At 46.0% G+C, this 19,399-nt stretch overlaps 1 protein-coding gene across 2 annotated transcripts in view; it reads left to right on the top strand.

The window, feature by feature from the left end:
- Positions 1–19,399, top strand: part of LOC134300934 (mannosyl-oligosaccharide 1,2-alpha-mannosidase IA) — a 123,894-nt gene that overhangs the window by 23,460 nt on the left and 81,035 nt on the right. Inside the window, exon 1 of one of the 2 annotated variants that reach the window (XM_062985412.1) lies at positions 14,425–14,439. The exons of the other annotated variant lie outside the window; for it this stretch is intronic. The gene's annotated coding sequence lies outside the window, so the exon portion shown is untranslated. Of the gene's footprint in view, positions 1–14,424; positions 14,440–19,399 lie in introns of those variants that run through there. 2 annotated transcript variants of the gene reach the window in all.

The raw sequence follows: 19,399 nt of genomic DNA, 5'->3' as shown, positions 1-19,399 counted from the left end.
GGGTGCTAGAGCCTATCCCAGCACGGGGCGCCAGTCCATCGCAGGGCGCACACACATTCACCTACAGTGTCTCCAATTAACCTGACTGCATGTTTTTGGACTGTGGGAGAACATGCAAACTCCACACAGAAAGGACCCGGACTGCCCTGCCTGGGGATCGAACTCAGGAACTTCTTGCTGTGAGGCGACAGTGCTACCCACTGAGCCACCGTGCTGCCCCAGACTTACACACACACACACCTAGGGCAATTTCTAGTATCTCCAATAACCATGACGCATGTTTTTGGACTTTTGGGAGGAAACCGGAGCACCCGGAGGAAACCCACGTGGACACAGGGAGAACATGCCACCCAACATGGGTATTTAACCCGCGCCCCTCTTGCTGTGAGGCGACTCGTAGCATAAATTGGATCTTTAACATGTTCATGGTTAGTGCTCCACACGCTTTCAAATGGAAGTGAGTTTTTCCGTCTCGTCTCTTTGACCTGGTTAATATTCGGACGGCGTTTAGAACGAGCCAGAACCCTGGATCACTGAGGGAGTCGTGATGCTGTGACGTGTAACCCCGGTGATGAATGTGTGTAGGGCCGGTTCAGGCCGGTTTATTACCACGCGTTCACTTTGTGAGCCCCCGGGGAACGTTTTGCGTAACGCGGTTGCTCGTGTTCTCTGGAAAATGAACAGATTCGGGATTCGTTGAGGCTGTAGATCAGCGGAGAATGGAACGATGGCTCGAGCGCTGTCGGACGGCGTGGAGCGGGAACGCCGCCTCAGCGGCAGGGGGATCGCGGTGGACGTTTCTACTTTTCCGTTGTCTTTTAAATAATTTTTAACGCCGAGCTTGAGCTTTTATGAGGTTTTGGTATTGACATGCAGAAGAAATGAACCTGTGATGCTTCTTTTAATCTTAATCTCTATTTTAATTATTTTTTGGGGGGCGGTGGCACAGTTGGTAGCGCTGTCAGCCTACAGCATAAAGGGACGGTGCTCAATTCCCCGGTTCCCGGTGCTCAGGTTTCCTTCCACAAGTCCAAAGACGTGCATTCAGGTTCAGGACAATTAAAGCTACTAAAATGTCCTAAATGTGAATGTGGTGTGTGTGGGTGTGTGTTCTAGACTAGTAGTTGTAGCCTAGTGGTTAAGGTACTGGACTAGTAATCAAAAGGTTGCTGGTTCAAGCCCACCACTGCCAGGTTGCCACTGTTGGGCCCTTGAGCAAGGCCCTTAACCCTCAATTGCTCAGTCAATATACTGTAAGTCGCTTTGGATAAAAGCGTCTGCTAAACTGTATGCCACTGTAAGCACCGGCGACGAGGAACCCTGTTTGGCATCGTCCCTCAAATCGTGTGTCTGTGTAGGCGCCCGACCGGCTGATAGCAGAGCTGAATTCGCACCCTAGAGCTGGAGATATCAGCGCTGGAGGGTTTTACCGCTGTGCCACTCGAACGCCCAGTGCCCGGTGTTGTCGGGCAGCCCTGGACTCGCGACGCCCCCGGTTGTGACGAAGCTGTTAGTGAAGACGAACGACAGAACGAGCTCAGTGCCACGTCTGCCAAAAATTCTCATTTAAAGACGGGCGCTCTTCTTGTCCGAATCAGCACTTCGCCGGCGGTAATCGTGTCTGCGTCTCTCCCTCCTGCAGTCGGCGTGTTGATTATGAATACTGATGCGCTCATTTATCACCCGACTCGGTTATTTCGGTTTGAGATTATAAAAAATGCACGACGGTTACAGACTCAGCGTTCACGCCACCGCGGTGGGGGGTGGCATCTCGCTGAGGCGCGCTGGCGGTAACGAACGACCTCACGGGAGCCCAGAGCCCTCGGGTCGGACCTGAGGGGCGCAAGGAAGTCCGAAATCCAACTGATCCTGGTCAAATCAATGAATCATTCATTCAGTCAGTTTTACCAACACTGTATCCTGGTCAGGGTCACAGTGGGTCTGGTTCGTTTTATGAAAAGCAGGAAACACCCGGACAGGTTGACAGCTCTAGTTCTGGCAGCTCCTGTTGGTCTGACTGCAGGGTTTTGGACTTGTGGAAGGAAACCGCAGCGCCCGGAGGAAAACCACATGGACACAGAGGGAGAACATGCAAACTCCACACACTGGAAGCCCTCGATGACTACTGTGGAACGGGTGGCTATCAAAGATAAATAGGCTCCAAACCGGGAACGTTGAATCATGCTGGTGCATCAAGCAATATCAGGATATCAGTGCTGCACGGATCCAGAACCCTGGGTTCAATCCTGGTTTTGCACTTGGCTTACAGCTGGTTACTAAGGAGCTTGTGGTGACTGGAAGCTGGTTGGTCAAAAGTATTGGGACACCCTTCTAATTATTGAATACCTAACAGGTAAAATAATATAAAGGGAACGATATGCTTCTGACTTTGCAGCAACAGTTTAGGGAAGGACCTTTCCTGTTCCAGCATGACTGTGTCCTGCACAGAGCGCTCAGCAGCTCTGGGATGAACCGGAACATCAGCATCAGTTCCCAGCCATAGAAATGCTGTCATCTTCAGACTGAACGGCACAAATTCCCACAGACGTACTTCAAAATCTTCGCACAAGCTGAAACATCACAGTTTAATACAGTGTTTTTGAAATGGGACGTCCGACAAGCTCACGGTGAGGCGTCCAAATACTTTTGACCATATAGTGTAAAACAATAAAACCACTTTTTTACAGGCTGGAATTGAATCTGAAGCGTCTCTAGGAACTACGAGACGTGGACTTTCATTTCTCGCCTGTCAGAACTGCTTCACCTTTCCGACGTGGTCCGGGTTCCTCGGGGTTCCTTTCATTCTCCTCCTTCCCATAATTCCTTTCTGCGCTGATGTACAGGAGACCGGGGTGAGGAGAGTCAGCTGGACGCTGAGCCTCATCTCCTCGTCGCATCAATAATTTAGAGACGAGGGAGAGGAACCTCACGCTCGAGTTACTCTCCTCTGTTCTGTTTTACTGTAAACATGATATGGCCAAAAGTATTTGGACACCTGCGTGTTTGGAGGAATTGGAACGGCTTTCTTATTCAACATCGGTGCTCTTGATATTAAAAGGTGACACTTACGGTCAGCATCCTAGATGGATAATTTGGTGGTGTGTGATATACTGTATAGTAAGTTCTATATTGTCTGCAGCTTGATTGACTATAGAGTCACCAACCTGTGAGCAGTCGGTGGTTCGTCCCTCTTCTGACACCCCTTGTTGTTTTAGAGATCCTTCAAACACAATTATCTGGCCATAACGACTTGGCTCTTACCAGATTTAGTCAGGTCTTCATGCTGATCAGATCTGCTGCATTAAACACGTGAACTATGAGGAACCACCATCAGAAAAACATCTAACAGATTCCTCACCCTTATTTACAAACACTATGGAAAAATCCCCTAGATAGGAGATGGTCATAATGTTCTGGCTCATAACAAACTGCTCACAGGCTGCTGGGCGGCCAAGACTCGTTCAAGTCAGGACAACGTAGGCCATCATGTCTGGCCTAAAAGAGTCAGCAATGAGGAACTACTGTCAGCCAAACATCAAACATCTACTGTAGCCTTCATTGTCCTCTGACATCAGTGAGTCTTGGCCGCCCAGCAACCTGTGAGCAGTCGGTGGTTCGTCCCTCTTCTGACACCCCTTGTTGTTTATGAGCTCCTTCAACCATTCAACTGATGACTGTGAATGCTAGTACTTTGAAGAACAGTATGTCTGTGGGAATTTGTGCCTGTTTAGTCATAAGATGACAGCATTTGTAAGACTAGGCACTCACGTTGGTCAAGATGTTCTGATTCGTCCCAGAGCTGGAGTTTCTTTAAACCGAGATTTTCTTCTTTAAACAGGAAAGGACCTTCCCTAAACTGCTGCTGCCAAGTCGGAAGTGTGCAATTTCTGATTTATTGCACCTATTAGTGATTGTTGTTGCTGAAACACGTGAATTCAGTAATCAGAAGCGTGTCCCGATACTTTTGACATGTATTGTACACAGCTTGAGCGGTTTTCCATTAGCCTTCACATTTCTAGCTCATTAAATCTCATCTGAAAGACCACGCCCGTCTCCCCGAGAGCTGGATTTCACGATCTGGTGCAGGAGTCCTGCTGGAGGGGTTGTTTTTTATTTGTATTTATTTATTTATTTGGATTTATTTTGTCGGGACGGAGGCCGGAGCCGGTGTTTTTATTTATTTATTTATTTATTTATGTATTTATTTATTTAGTTGGGACGGAGGCTGGAGCCGGTGTTTTTATTTATTTGGATTTATTTAGTTGGGACGGAGGCCGGAGCTGCTCGTCTAATTTGTTCCACGCTGCGTCAGCGCTTAAATCTCCACTCGCTCGTGAATCAGGGTTTTATTTCCATGAGCTACAGAGATGTCACCGTGTGTGTGTGTGTGTGTGTGTGTCGAGTGTGTTTATAAAACTGTGTGTGTGTGTGTTTGTGTGTGGTTCTAAAGCCATGTGTGTGTGTGTGTGGTTCTACAGCTGTGTGTATGTGCGTTTATAAAACTGTGTGTGTGTGTGTGTGTGGTTCTAAAGCTGTGTGTGTGTGTGTGTGTGTGTGTGCCGAGTGTGTTTATAAAGCTGTGTGTGTGTGGTTCTAAAGCTGTGTGTGCGTTTATAAAGCTGTGTGTGTGTGTGTGTGGTTCTAAACTGTGTGTGTGTTTATAAAGCTGTGTGTGTGTGTGTGTGTGTGTACTGAATATGTTTTAAGGCTGTGTGTGTGTACCGAGTGTGTTTATAAAGCTGTGTGTGTGTGTGTGCCGAGTGTGTTTATAAAGCTGTGTGTGTGTGTGCCGAGTGTGTTTATAAAGCTGTGTGTGCGTTTATAAAGTTGTGTGTGTGTGTGTGTGTGTGGTTCTAAACTGTGTGTGTTTATAAAGCTGTGTGTGTGTGTGTGTGTGTGTGTGTGTGTGTGTGTACTGAGTATGTTTTAAGGCTGTGTGTGTGTACCGAGTGTGTTTATAAAGCTGTGTGTGTGTGTGTGTGTGTGTACTGAGTATGTTTTAAGGCTGTGTGTGTGTACCGAGTGTGTTTATAAAGCTGTGTGTGTGTGTGCTGAGTGTGTTTATAAAGCTGTGTGTGTGTGTGCCGAGTGTGTTTATAAAGCTGTGTGTGTGTGTGTGGGTGTGTGTGTGTGTGTGTGTGTGCTCTGTAAGTGGACACACTTGACCAGTCACGTCCTGTTTCTGAGTGAACATTAACGTTTCTGATCTAAACATCTCGAGTTTACTGAACCGAGTTTTCAGCCACACAAATAAACAGGCACAAATTCCCACAGACATGCCCTTAATTTTGTTGTTAGAACTCACCCTTGTACCTCCGTTCTCACCAAACTAGCACTGTGGAGAGTTCGCCATGCAGCCCCACTCAACATCAGCATCAGCACCCAGCCATAGAAATAAACTGGCACAAGTTCCCACAGACATACCCTTATGGCACAAACGGGCACAAATTCCCACAGACATATTCTTAATTTTGTTGCTTGAACTCGTCCTCGCACGAGTTCGGAGAGTTTGCCATGCAAACGAGTTGCTCCGAATTTTTTAAGCAACCAGCCTGGCTTTTCGGTCGGAGCGTCTGTGGGTACGAGCTGGCACCCGGCCCGGGCCCGTAACCCAGCGCTCATCACTAATGCCTCTCCTGGCACTCGGAGCTCTTTTTGGCGTCTCGATCCGGATCCGTAACCGAGGTCAGGAGCGTTTTTTTGGCTCCGAGCGGTTCGGAGTACAACCAGACCCTCATCGTTCCGCTCCTGTATGGAGTTTTGCGTCTCTGCCCGTGATCGCCTCGACCCAGAATCCTCCTGGCGGGATAAAGAGCGGCGGCGTGGCCGGATGGCGGCTCGATCGATACTGCAATTTTCTGCCAGGTCAGTGGCTGACGAGGATGGTGGAGGGGGGGTTGTTTGAGCGAGGCGGCGAGGGGTTATTACACCCTGCTGGAGGAGACTGATCCGGGATCAGCGCGCACATGATCCGCACATTCATCAGGACGCGCAGCGGGAATCAAAACGCTGAGTCCGCTACCGACGGTTTATTTCATCGTTCATCAAAATGCCATGCAGACCGGCTCGCGGGCGCGATTCTTTTATTCATGAACGTACGGTATCGTTTAGATCCCAGATTTAGAGGTCTGAGTTTCAGCTTCTGAAGGTTCCAAAATGAATAAATAAATACTGTAAGACGATACCGAAGGAAGTTTTACTGCAGAAAACGTGCAGAAGGTGGATTACTCGTAGCAATGACCTATGGATACCCCCCCCCCCCATGGGCAGGAGAAGGTTAAAGCAGGCATAACCGGTTGCTCTGATTAATTACAATATCGAACACGTCGTCCGAATCGAGTTTCATGCTAACGAAGCTTTAATCAATTTGAAGTGACGCTACGCTTCTCGTATTCTTCCACCTCGTGTGCCAGGGCTCAAACCAGAGCCGGTGAGGCTGCACCGAGGTGCCTCCACGGTTCCCGAATGGGCTGGTGGAACCGCTGGGTTTCAGACACATCTTTGGGGTAGTGGGTTTGTGTCCAACTGGCACAAATTCCGACAGACATATTCTTAATTTTGCTGCTTGAACTCCCCCTTGTACCTCCGTTCTCACCAAACGGTGAGCCCCACTCAACATCAACATCAGTGCCAAGCCACACAAATGAACAGGCACAAATTCCCACAGACATACCTTAACGGCATAAACGGGCAGTGTCCGACACCAGTACTTGTACCAATGCCCATCTGACGTTTCTTTTAAACGGCCCTCTTAAGATCAAAACCCGGCTGGTTTAGCCCACCTCACCCGCCGTTCTCACCCGGAGAGGAAGTGCCCAGCGGAGGAAGAGAGGAGGAAAAGAAGGGCGCGGGAAGAAAACGATTACACAATTACAGTTGTGGCGTTCAGAGCGATCGACGTGATCCCTGATTCAGTTTCAGACCGATGCCCTTAGCTCTGTCCGAAACGGGATTAGCGCCGCGCCCGACATAAGAACTTGTACCAATGCCCATCTGCCTTGTTTATTTTCCACCTTTCTTTAAACTCTGCCCTCTTAAGCTCAAAACCCGGCTGGTTCACTCCCACCTCACCCTCTGTTCTCACCCAGAGAGGAAGAGCGGAGGAAATGAAGGGCGCGGGAGGAAAAGCGATCAGGGAAAATTGACGTGATGCCAGCACCCTGATTCAGCTTCAGACCGATGCCCTTAGGTGCCGGTTTTTCCTGGTTGGCAAACCTAGATGCGGCACTCGTCTGGCGTGGGTACTGTGCAGAGTGAATTTAAATATGGATCATTTGTGTCTGTTACTGTATGACCAAAAGCATTTGTACGCCTGAACATGAGTTTGTAGGAGCTTCTCACAAGACTTTGAAGTATGTCTGTGGGAATTTGTGCCCGTTCAGTCAAAAGATGACTGCATTTGTACGGCTGGACACTGATGTCGACGTTCCGGTTCATTCCAGAGCGGTCGAGTAGAGCCACTGGAGTTTTGTTAAACTGAGTCTCTCTGTATGGGCACAGGGACAGGAAAGGACCTTCCCTAAACTGTTGCTGCAAAGATGGAAGCATGACTTGGCATGGCAGTGTTTCAATTCTAACTGATAACAGAACATACTTGACTGTGGACAGTGTCAGCCTCCAATTCAAGACTGACCCAGCCTGGACACTCTGAAGACACTTCAGACTTGCCATTAGATATAGAAGTGTCTCAACCTTCAGACTTCCTGTCCAAGAGCTGCTTGTAGAACCAATAAGCAGTGCCCCCCCCCAAAAGTCCTCCTCCGATCTTCTTCATTTCTCTTGTCTGGACTGAATTCATGCCCGCTGAGATTGTTTTGATTTAACTCGATGCCCCCGCACCGTTCTGTACCCGCTTATGACCCCGTTAAGAGCGCTGCTGTCTTCTGTCGGATTTCTCTCAGCCCTCCGGGTCCTGTCTGACGGGTTCGGAGCGGGAACGCCGGGTTCGTTCGGCTGACTGCCGCTTATGCCGGATGTCAGGGGGTCTGAAATCATACCAACCTGACAGGACTGAGTCAGCGAGGCAAAATATAGTGCCAGTTTTCATGAGGAACATTTACTCATTTATTTATTTACTTACTTATTTATTTACTCATTTATTAATTAATTAATTTATTTATTTATTTACTCATTTATTAATTTACTCATGTATTTACTCATTTATTCATTTATTTACTCATTTATTTATTTATTTACTTATTTATTTATTTATTTACTCATTTATTTATTTATTTACTCATTTATTTAGTTACTTATTTACTCATTTATTTATTTACTCATTTATTTATTTATTTACTTATTTATTTACTCATTTATTAATTCATTAATTTATTTATTTATTTACTCATTTATTAATTTACTCATGTATTTATTTACTTACTTATTTATTTACTCATTTATTAATTCATTAATTAATTAATTTATTTACTCATTTATTAATTTACTCATGTATTTACTCATTTATTCATTTATTTACTCATTTATTTATTTATTTACTCATTTATTTATTTATTTACTCATTTATTTATCAATTTATTTATTTACTCATTTAATAATTTACTCATGTATTTACTCATTTATTCATTTATTTACTCATTTATTTATTTATTTACTCATTTATTTATTTATTTATTTACTCATTTATTTACTCATTTATTTATTTACTCATTTATTTATTTATTTACTCATGTATTTATTTACTCATGTACAGTATTTATTTATTTATATTATTAGATGTTTGACAGTCCTTTATTTCTGTGTTTTGTTCCTTTTTCTCCCAGTTTAGCCGTAGCCAGTTCCTCTTCCTTTGCTGTGTACGAGGGGGTATATTCTCCTGACACGCTCTCCCTCTGACGCGCCCGCGCTCCACTGACCCCTTCTTATTCGCCCGTGTGAGGCCAGTCTCAGGCGCCTCGGGCTACTAACCAGGGTCCTTACACAGCCTTGAAGACCCCGCCCACTTTTTAGTGATAGCTTGGTGGTTAAGGTACTGGACTAGTAAGCAGAAGGTTGCCGGTTCAAGCCCCGCCACCACCAAGTTGCCACTGTTGGGTCCCTGAGCAAGGCCCTTAACCCTCAATTGCTCATCGTGTTCCGCTCATTGTGTAAGTCGCTTTGGATAAAAGCGTCTGCTAAATGCTGAAATTGTAAATGTAAATGTCACATCCTTTCCCACCTAGCAGACTGTCTGCTCTGCTGATCGTGCCCACTAGGGGGCGTCCAGCCGACTGGTATCAGAGCTGAGATTCAAACTAGGTTCTCTGAAGCCACAAGGGCCGAACAGATTTCAACCGGGGCCGTGAGCCGGTGTGGCCCTTTCCAGTGGGCATCTGAGCGGGGTCGAACACACAGAGACCCTGATCAGGATGTAATGCTTGGGTAAAACGAGTTAACGGATGATGAAATGATTCCCTGTGCTGGTTTACTCTGTGTCTGGAGTGCATTCCTGCGCCCAGTGGACCCGGGCGTTGCCTGGCATCATCACCCCACCCCCCTCTTCCCCTGTGACCCTGATCAGAATGAATGAATGTTAATGAGTGTTAATTCACTGCTGTGTTCGTCCTGCTCGATGAGGCTCTAACGGGGGGCTGAGGTAATATTTCAGTTCCTGTAGAGCAGGTCCGGACTCTTAACGTTTCGTTCTGCGCTGGTAGTCGTGGAGCCGGGCACCACTCTCCTCCCACACACACCACAACGTCCGCCGGCTCGGGGAATAAAAGCGGCGCTGGGTGGCCGAGCCGAATAACGGCTTGTCCTTTGTGTGGTGTTTTGTGGAGTGGAAGAGAAAGCCGGCGCCTCCTCCTCCCCCATGAAGATCTCGTCTCAGACAGAAAGGCATTGTGGGACTCGGCTGGGAGAGGAACGGGGTGAAGGGCCGCCCGGGTACGGTGGGGGGGCACGTAGTTGCACGATCTCCATAAAAGGAACAGTGTCCGTGTTCGGCGGTTAGATGTACGAGGAGGAGACGAGCGCGATTGTTCGGGAGAGAATCGTACCACTCGGCCTCAGCGCTTACTCGTGGACGTGTGACGTCACTGCATCGGTGCTCATGTTACACACTAGTGCCAGGAAGCAGCACATGGTGACCTCAAGCTTGCTTGACTGTGGACGGTGACGCCTCTGTTTCGGCCCAAAATTCCTGACGGTGCTTCTGTGTGTGTGTGTGTGTTTATGTATGTATGTGTGTGTGTGTGTGTATATGTGTGTGTGTGTGTGTGTTTCTGAATGTGTGTGCTTTTGTGTCTGTGTTTGCATGTGTTCATGTGTGTGTGCTACTGTGTGTGTATGCTTCCGTGATTGGATGTACCTGTATGTATGTGTGCATATGTGTGTGTATGTTTGCGTATGTGTGTGTGTATGTGCTTCTGTATGCGTGTGTGTGTTGTGTGTGTGTTTGTGCTTCCGTGATTGGATATACCTGAATGTATGTCTGCATATGTGTGTGTGTGTGTGTGTGTGTGTGTGTATGTGCTTCTGTATGTGTGTGTGTGTGTGTTCATGTATGTGTGTGTGCTTCTGTGATTGGATGTACCTGTATGTGTGTGTGTGTGCTTCTGTGTGTGTGTGTGTGTCATGTATGTGTGTGTGCTTATGTGATTGGATGTACCTGTATGCGTGTGTGTGTGTGTGTGTTCATGTACAGTGTATCACAAAAGTGAGTACACCCCTCACATTTCTGCAGATATTTAAGTATATCTTTTCATGGGACAACACTGACAAAATGACACTTTGACACAATGAAAAGTAGTCTGTGTGCAGCTTATATAACAGTGTAAATTTATTCTTCCCTCAAAATAACTCAATATACAGCCATTAATGTCTAAACCACCGGCAACAAAAGTGAGTACACCCCTTAGTGAAAGTTCCTGAAGTGTCAATATTTTGTGTGGCCACCATTATTTCCCAGAACTGCCTTAACTCTCCTGGGCATGGAGTTTACCAGAGCTTCACAGGTTGCCACTGGAATGCTTTTCCACTCCTCCATGACGACATCACGGAGCTGGCGGATATTCGAGACTTTGCGCTCCTCCACCTTCCGCTTGAGGATGCCCCAAAGATGTTCTATTGGGTTTAGGTCTGGAGACATGCTTGGCCAGTCCATCACCTTTACCCTCAGCCTCTTCAATAAAGCAGTGGTCGTCTTAGAGGTGTGTTTGGGGTCATTATCATGCTGGAACACTGCCCTGCGACCCAGTTTCCAGAGGGAGGGGATCATGCTCTGCTTCAGTATTTCACAGTACATATTGGAGTTCATGTGTCCCTCAATGAAATGTAACTCCCCAACACCTGCTGCACTCATGCAGCCCCAGACCATGGCATTCCCACCACCATGCTTGACTGTAGGCATGACACACTTATCTTTGTACTCCTCACCTGATTGCCGCCACACATGCTTGAGACCATCTGAATTAAACAAATTAATCTTGGTCTCATCAGACCATAGGACATGGTTCCAGTAATCCATGTCCTTTGTTGACATGTCTTCAGCAAACTGTTTGCGGGCTTTCTTGTGTAGAGACTTCAGAAGAGGCTTCCTTCTGGGGTGACAGCCATGCAGACCAATTTGATGTAGTGTGCGGCGTATGGTCTGAGCACTGACAGGCTGACCCCCCACCTTTTCAATCTCTGCAGCAATGCTGACAGCACTCCTGCGCCTATCTTTCAAAGACAGCAGTTGGATGTGACGCTGAGCACGTGCACTCAGCTTCTTTGGACGACCAACGCGAGGTCTGTTCTGAGTGGACCCTGCTCTTTTAAAACGCTGGATGATCTTGGCCACTGTGCTGCAGCTCAGTTTCTGGGTGTTGGCAATCTTCTTGTAGCCTTGGCCATCTTCATGTAGCGCAACAATTCGTCTTTTAAGATCCTCAGAGAGTTCTTTGCCATGAGGTGCCATGTTGGAACTTTCAGTGACCAGTATGAGAGAGTGTGAGAGCTGTACTACTAAATGGAACACACCTGCTCCCTATGCACACCTGAGACCTAGTAACACTAACAAATCACATGACATTTTGGAGGGAAAATGACAAGCAGTGCTCAATTTGGACATTTAGGGGTGTAGTCTCTTAGGGGTGTACTCACTTTTGTTGCCGGTGGTTTAGACATTAATGGCTGTATATTGAGTTATTTTTAGGGAAGAATAAATTTACACTGTTATATAAGCTGCACACAGACTACTTTTCATTGTGTCAAAGTGTCATTTTGTCAGTGTTGTCCCATGAAAAGATATACTTAAATATCTGCAGAAATGTGAGGGGTGTACTCACTTTTGTGATACACTGTATGTGTGTGCGCTTCTGTGTGTGTGCATGTGTGTGTGCTTGTGTATGCAGGCTTCTATGTGTGTATGTCTGCATATGTGTGTGTGCTTATGTGTGTGTGTGCTCATGTATGTGTGTGTGCTTGTGTGTTTGTGTGTGCATATGTGTGTGCTCATGTATGTATGTGTGTGTGTGTGTGTGTGCTTCTGTATGTATGTGTGCTTCTGTTTGTGTGTGCATATGTGTGTGTGTGTGTGTGTGTGTGCTTCTGTATGTATGTGTGCTTCTGTTTGTGTGTGCATATGTGTATGTGTGTATGTGCTTCTGTATGTATGTGTGTGTATGTGCTTTTGTGTGTGTGTGTGTGCTCATGCATGTGTGTGTGCATGTGCTTCTGTATGTGTGTGTGCTTGTGTGTTTGTGTGTGCATGTGTGTGCTCATGTATGTGTGTGTGTGTGTGTGTGCGCATATGTGAGTGTGTGCATGTGTGTGTGTGTGCTTTCCTCCAGTAGCTGATCTAACCACAGCATGAATCAGCAGAACACACACACACACACACACACACACACACAGTCCTTCTAGTGACTAATTTCTCTCTGTGTGTTATATGATCAAAAGTATGTGGACGCCCCTCCTAATCGCTGAGGTGTTTCGGTCACACTGATACCTGAATAAATGATTCGCATTCATCTTTGTAGCAGCAGTTTGGGGAAGGTTCTTTCCTGAGCGGCTGTTGTTCTAGCTGAATAGATCTAACAGGGGTCGCTCTGTTTTAATACCGTTTGTTTTTTCGGAGTGGTGAGCACATGTTTACTCCGGTGAGAATGAGCATGTTCTCTCAAAGGTTACTGATCTACAGAACTCCTAAATTAGGAACGCCTGTTCAAATCCATCACATTCACGCTTTAAACCGGACTACGCCCACGTAAACCAGCAGTGTGGGGGTGGAGTATAAATACACGGTTTACCATGGTTCACTCCTGTACCTTTGATTAGTTCCACATGCTTCTTGGAGCCAGATGTTTGAGCTCGAGAGGGAACTGAAAGCCTGTTTATCCAGCTGTTTTGGTGAAAATGAGTTTTCTGTTTCTTCGTGCTGCTTTCGATAAAACAAAAGCAATGCCAACGATGCAAACATGAAAATGTGAAAGAAGAAGGGTTTTACCATCCAACGTACATAATATTGTAAAAAGATCCAGGGAATCAGGAAAAAAAATCTTATTTTAACTTTGGAAAACCGTTGTCGCTTAACACAGTCTGCCGCTGCAGCAAGAAACACAGAGAGAAAGCTAGACAGCTATTTAACGAACAAAAACGTCGAGTTCTCTGGGCTTTGGCTCATCCCAAATCGACCGAAAGAGTCGGACTGGCGCAGCAGGTCTGGGCTCTCGACTCCACAGTGTCCGGAGGCAAGATTCGAACCCAGGCCTCCAGACCTTATAGCCGCGCAGCACCCACGATGTGCCTGGGTTTGAATCTTGCCTCTGGACACTGTGGAGTCGATGGATTGGCTGTGATTTTTGTGCCTTATCTCAGTCTCTGTTCAGACTGTTCTGCTGTCTTGCTGGATTTGCAAATCTTCTACGAGCTGGCTTGGCTAGCGTTCGAGTCCCTGGAACACAAGTCCGTGTCCCCGGCGTTTCGGTATTAAGGAACGGCGCTTCTGTTCCCTCTGAGGACGGCACGGAACTGAAGCCGGAGCTCATCGGAGGTCCATCGGTCTTTCTGATGTGGTGGGTGATGGATTAAGATCGACTAAGAAAGATCTGCTAGCAAACATTGCGATATGGGAACTCTGGGCGTGTCTATGTGTGTGTGTGTGGGGGGGGGGGGGGGTTGTATACATAGAGCTTAGCGTGGTACTTTTATCAGCAGGGTTACATGGGAAAATAAAAAGAGCAGTTGTTTTTGAAATGGAACGTCCAGCAAGCTCATGGTCAGGCTTCCAAATACTTCTGACTATATAGTGTGCGCATTGTTTTCCTGTATTTAGGTTCTTGTTTCCGCCTCAGATGCTGGGATTTTCATCTGCGTGATAAGGAACCAAACCAGAGACGAAACAGCCCAGCCAATGGGAGGTGGACATGACAGTGCGCTCTCAGTGCAGGTCACAAGCCCGGGCAGAAATAGGAGGGTAGCGTCAGGAAGGGCGTCCAAAATAAACACCGTACCAAACTGGTATGTGGATCAGATCTTGAGGTGGATTGTTTCGGTGCATACCTGGCAACCCTGCCAGTACTAATAAAAGTGTGATTGATTTTATCAGCAGTGTATTATGGGTCAAATAAAAACAGCCGTGTTTTTCTCCTGGTGTTCCAGACAGACCAGCGCAGGTTTTTTCTTCCTCGCCGTTTTCTCAGAGTTTTTTGGACAGAGGTCTGGCGCGGCGCTAACCGGGACCAGCTGTCGGCTCTTCGGTTCTGGATGATTTTTCATACTTTTGCTCTCGAGAGTTTTAACACGTGTTTAAAAACGCTTTCGAAACCGGCGGCTGTGAGTGGCGGGCATTGTGAAAACGCCACGGGACGGAGCGATGAGCAAACCGGTGCCGATAATCACTCACACGTCTGCACCGCCGGCATGTCCAAGGGAAATAAATCCTCAAGCAGCTCTCCCAAAATCCCTGAACGTGTGCGTGTGTGTGTGTGTGTGTGTGTGTGTGTGTCTGACTGGAATTCTATAGATCTCAGTGATTTCTGCACCACTTTTTCTGTGACTGAATAATTAAACGCTCTCTCAGTTCTCGTTACTGATCGATGTAACGTGGCAGCTGCTGAATGCTTAATGAATTTCTCCTCCTGCATCACCATTTTGGTCAGCAGAGGGGGCACTGAGGCACAGAAAAGGGGCACAGAGAGTGCGAAATGGAGGTGCAGAAAAAAGGGCATGGAGGCGCAGAAGGGGCACTGTGGCACAGAGAGCCACAGAGAGGAAGCATTGAGGCATAGAGAGGGAGCACAGAGGTGCTGAAGGGGTACTCTGGCACAGGGAGGAGGCACAAAGAGTGGGCATTGAGGCGCAGAGAGGGGGCACGGAGATGCAGAAACGGCACTGAAGCATAGGGAGGGGGCACTGAAGCACAAAAACAGGGCACAGAGAAGGGGCACGGAGGCACAGATGATTGACGTGTCAGTTTCTCTTCATCGATTACCTGTTGCCGCCCCATGAGCACTAATTTGCTGCAGGTGGAAGGTGTTTCTTTATATCAGGGCGCTGAGGAGGCGTCGGACGCTCCCTCGTCATTCAGTCAGATCATCACTCAGAATTAAGGCGCCTCAGTAGGAGCATTTTAAGGGATCTAAGAATTTAGACACGCCCTCTTCTCGGGAGTGTAGGATGATGTAAATCATGTAGAGAGATGACTAAGTTTTCGGACAGACCCAGTAAACATCAACCTATCCTTCATGACTGATAGCGTCACCTGTTACCTGTGTACCTGAGAGCAGGTAAATTAGCATATACGTAAAACGTTCAAAGACGTTGAGTTTATCATGTACAGATCACTGCTTTGTGTTTCGATTAGCGTGTTTCCTACGTGATTTGATTTTTAATGACTCCTGCGTGCGTATGCGCCGGCCGTTTGACGTGGATAATCCCTAATCCTGATACACAAGATGTATGAGCAGGTGTAAGCTGGTTTTTTTATTTCCTCGACAGGCTGAATAACGCCGAACAGAATCCATTGTCCGCTCCACTCGTCGTCCTTAACTTTATTTAGGATTAGCGCCCGCAAATCCCGTGTTAGCCGGAGTCTGGAGCAGCGATGGTAAATAGCCCGCCAGCAATCACGCCAGCTTCATTTACACTGTGGGTTTATCTCTCGGAAAGTGGAGAGCTGAAATAGGATTAAAGCAGCCAGTGAAGTGTGTGTGTGTGTGTGTGTGTGTGTGTGTGTGTGTGTGTGTGTGTGTGTGTGTGTGTGTGTGGAATAGAAAATGAGCACAGCATTAAACCCGAACTGCAGAATCAGGCGTCTGGTTCTCGTCCCCTTTTTTACAGGACGCTGTTCTGAGACGGATCAGCATGAAAGATTCATCACTAACAGATGGGGGTTAGCCCGGGCGCTAGTCTGCTCCGACGCTCTCCAAAATGAATGCTAGTGCTGGGACTTGCGTTAGCATCTAGCTGCCATGTGTCTGAGCGGTGCTAGCACGTCAGACTTGTCTGCTCTGAAGGCGACGGGAGCCGAAACACTGCGCTTATTGTTCCACGTGGATGAACCAGGCCACGTTTGTGTGTGTGCGCTAAAGCGGAAATAAAAGCCCCCCAGCAGGGAGACCCTGAAGGTCTGTGATTATCTCGGCCACGCTGGCTTCGGCTACTGTGCCAACGAGCGTGATAAAGTTGGTGAGAGTGCGTACAGGGGAAGATAAGAGACACTGAGCGTCATTATTCTGCCAGGCTGGTGCCAGTCGTAGGCGGCACGCTAAGCCTCGCCAGCCTTCTGCGTCAGTGGAAACAGAATCTAATATAATAATAATCACAATAAGTGGATAATTGTTTTGTTCCGGATTAGCCATGGCTCACTCGTGGTGAGAGAAATGCCACCTTATCTCTTTATTATTGGTGTCAAAAGTTTACATACACCTGTAGGAACATGAAGGAAGATTAGGGTGTCCATACGTCTGGTTTTAGGTCGAACGGAGCAGAATTTCATGCGTTTTGTACTAAAGTATCACAAGTCGACTCTAAATGTGGTGAGCAGGACATTTATGAATGTGCTGATTTTCTAGTTAGTTGGGGCGAGATGTCCTCTTTTTTGGGGTTTGGGGTTTAGTGCCCACCCTAGCGGCATGCTAAGCCTCAACAACCTTCTGCTTCAATGGAAACAGTATCTGAGCCTTTTTAAAGGTTGTGTAATACTAATAATTATAATAAGTGGATAATTGTTGTGTTTTGGATTAGCCATGGTTCACTCATGGTGAGAGAAATCCCACATTATCTCTTTATTGTTGGTGTCAAAAGTTTACATACACCTGTAGAAACATTAGGGTGACCACATATCCGGTTTTAGGGCTGAATGGAGCAGAATTTCATGCTTCTTGTACTAAAGTATCACAAGTCGATTCTAAATGTGGTGAGCAGGACGTTTATTAATGTGCCGATTTTCTACTTTGTTTGGTTGCGTCGCAGTTATATCAAATAAGGTTTTCATTTTGTGTGCTGTAGATACAATCTGGCCACCCACAGTCACACCCTCCTTTTTGGGGTCTGATGTCCTACTTTTTGGGGTTTGGTGTTTAGTGGCCACCCTAGCGGTATGCTAAGCCTCGACAACCTTCAATGGAAACTAAATCTTGTGTAATAATGAGGTTGTGTAATAAGAACAATTAAAATAAGTGCATAATTGTTTTGTTATGGATTAGCCATGGTTCACTCGTGGTGAGAGAAATGCCATTTAATCTCTTTTATTGTTGATGTCAAAAGTTTACATACACCTGTAGGAACATTACGGTGTCTGGTTTTAGGGTGGATGGACCAGTTTTTCATCTGCCTGTCCGCAATATTTGGGGTTTAGTAGTCACCCTAGCGGCGTGCTAAGCTTGTGTAAAAATAAGGTTGTATAATAATAATAATTATAATAAGTGGATAATTGTTTTGTTTGGATTAGCCATGGTTCCCTCGTGGTGAGAGAAATGCCACCTTATCTCTTTATTGGTGTCAAAAGTTTAAATACACCTGAGGTAACATGCATTCTAGGGCAGTTGTGGAAGTCTTTTTCTGTGACTGAACAGTTAAAATACACTCTTATAAAAGAAATTGGGAAGTTTATTGTGGGTAAAGAACAAACACACACACACACACACACACACATCACCCTGGATTAATAATTTGGTGTTGAGAAAGTTCTGAATTTAACTGTATGGATTTGTAATGGAATGCTACGCTACTCAAACATCGTGTATGTAAACTTTTAACCTCAAACTGGTAAATTTAAGGGTTTTTGTGTCCCTCATATGACCCATTTATCAGTTTTAATCAGTTAGTTTAGTGTGTTTTTTATCATTTAATTATCGTTTATCAAACCGCTAGCATACAAACCGAAAGCACACTCTCAGTGTCCATTTAAAGGCACCCGGGAATCCGTGTGCGTTTGAGTTTAAGAGTTGACTTTAGATTGATTGATCTAATCGGGTTTGTTCTACTTGATTAATCCGTGTCAATAGAATTTTACAGCACAGATAGTGTTAAAGAAGATGCAACTGCAAAGTGTGATCGATGGATCAGCAGCATACACACACATTCTCACACACACTCTTACACTCTTACACACATGCACAAATTCCAACTAATATACACCCATGTACACACACACACACACACACACACACACACACTCTTTCCTCTTTCTCATTAATCTATTTACTTCAACTCCAACACACACACACACACACACACACACACACACACATACACACACAATTGTACATACAGTGGCAAGAAAAAGTATGTGAACCTCTTGGAATTTTATGGTTTTCTGCATTAATTTGTCATAAAATGTTATCTGATCCTCATCCAAGTCAAGCGTATCGACAAACATAATGTGCCTAAAATAATAACACACAAAAATTTTGATACTTCATGTCTTCATTGAGAACAACCATAAAAACATCATAGTGCTAGTGGATAAAGTATGTGAACCCTTGAGTTAATGATCTCAAAAAAGCTAATTGGAGTCAGGTGTTAGCATACCTGGAGTCTTGTTAAGAAAATGAGTTTGGAGGTGTGGACTAGAGCTACTTTGACTGATAAAAAACCACTTAGACTTTTTGAGTTTGCGCCACACAAGAAGGATACGCGTATGTAAGCCATGCCTCGCCAAAAAGAGCTTTCAGAGGATCTACGATCAAAAATTGTTGATTTACATGAAGCTGGAAAGGGTTACAAAGTCATTTCAAAGACTTTAGAAATTCACCAGTCTACAGTAAGGCAAACAATCTACAAATGGAGACAATTTGGGACTGTGGCTACTCTGCCAAGAAGTGGGCGCCCAGTCAAAATGACCCCAAGAGCACAACGGAGACTCATCAATGAGGTGAAGAAACAACCCCGAGTGACAGCCAAAGATTTGAAGGCGGCATTGGTACAGGCCAACATCTGTGTTCATGAGTCTACAGTTCGTAAAACCTTGAACAAG

Source organism: Trichomycterus rosablanca, chromosome 23 (genome assembly GCF_030014385.1).
Source record: "Trichomycterus rosablanca isolate fTriRos1 chromosome 23, fTriRos1.hap1, whole genome shotgun sequence".
NCBI classification, from domain to species: domain Eukaryota; kingdom Metazoa; phylum Chordata; class Actinopteri; order Siluriformes; family Trichomycteridae; genus Trichomycterus; species Trichomycterus rosablanca.
Note: the sequence above shows the minus strand (reverse complement) of the source record. Positions and strands in the feature narration are given on the sequence as shown.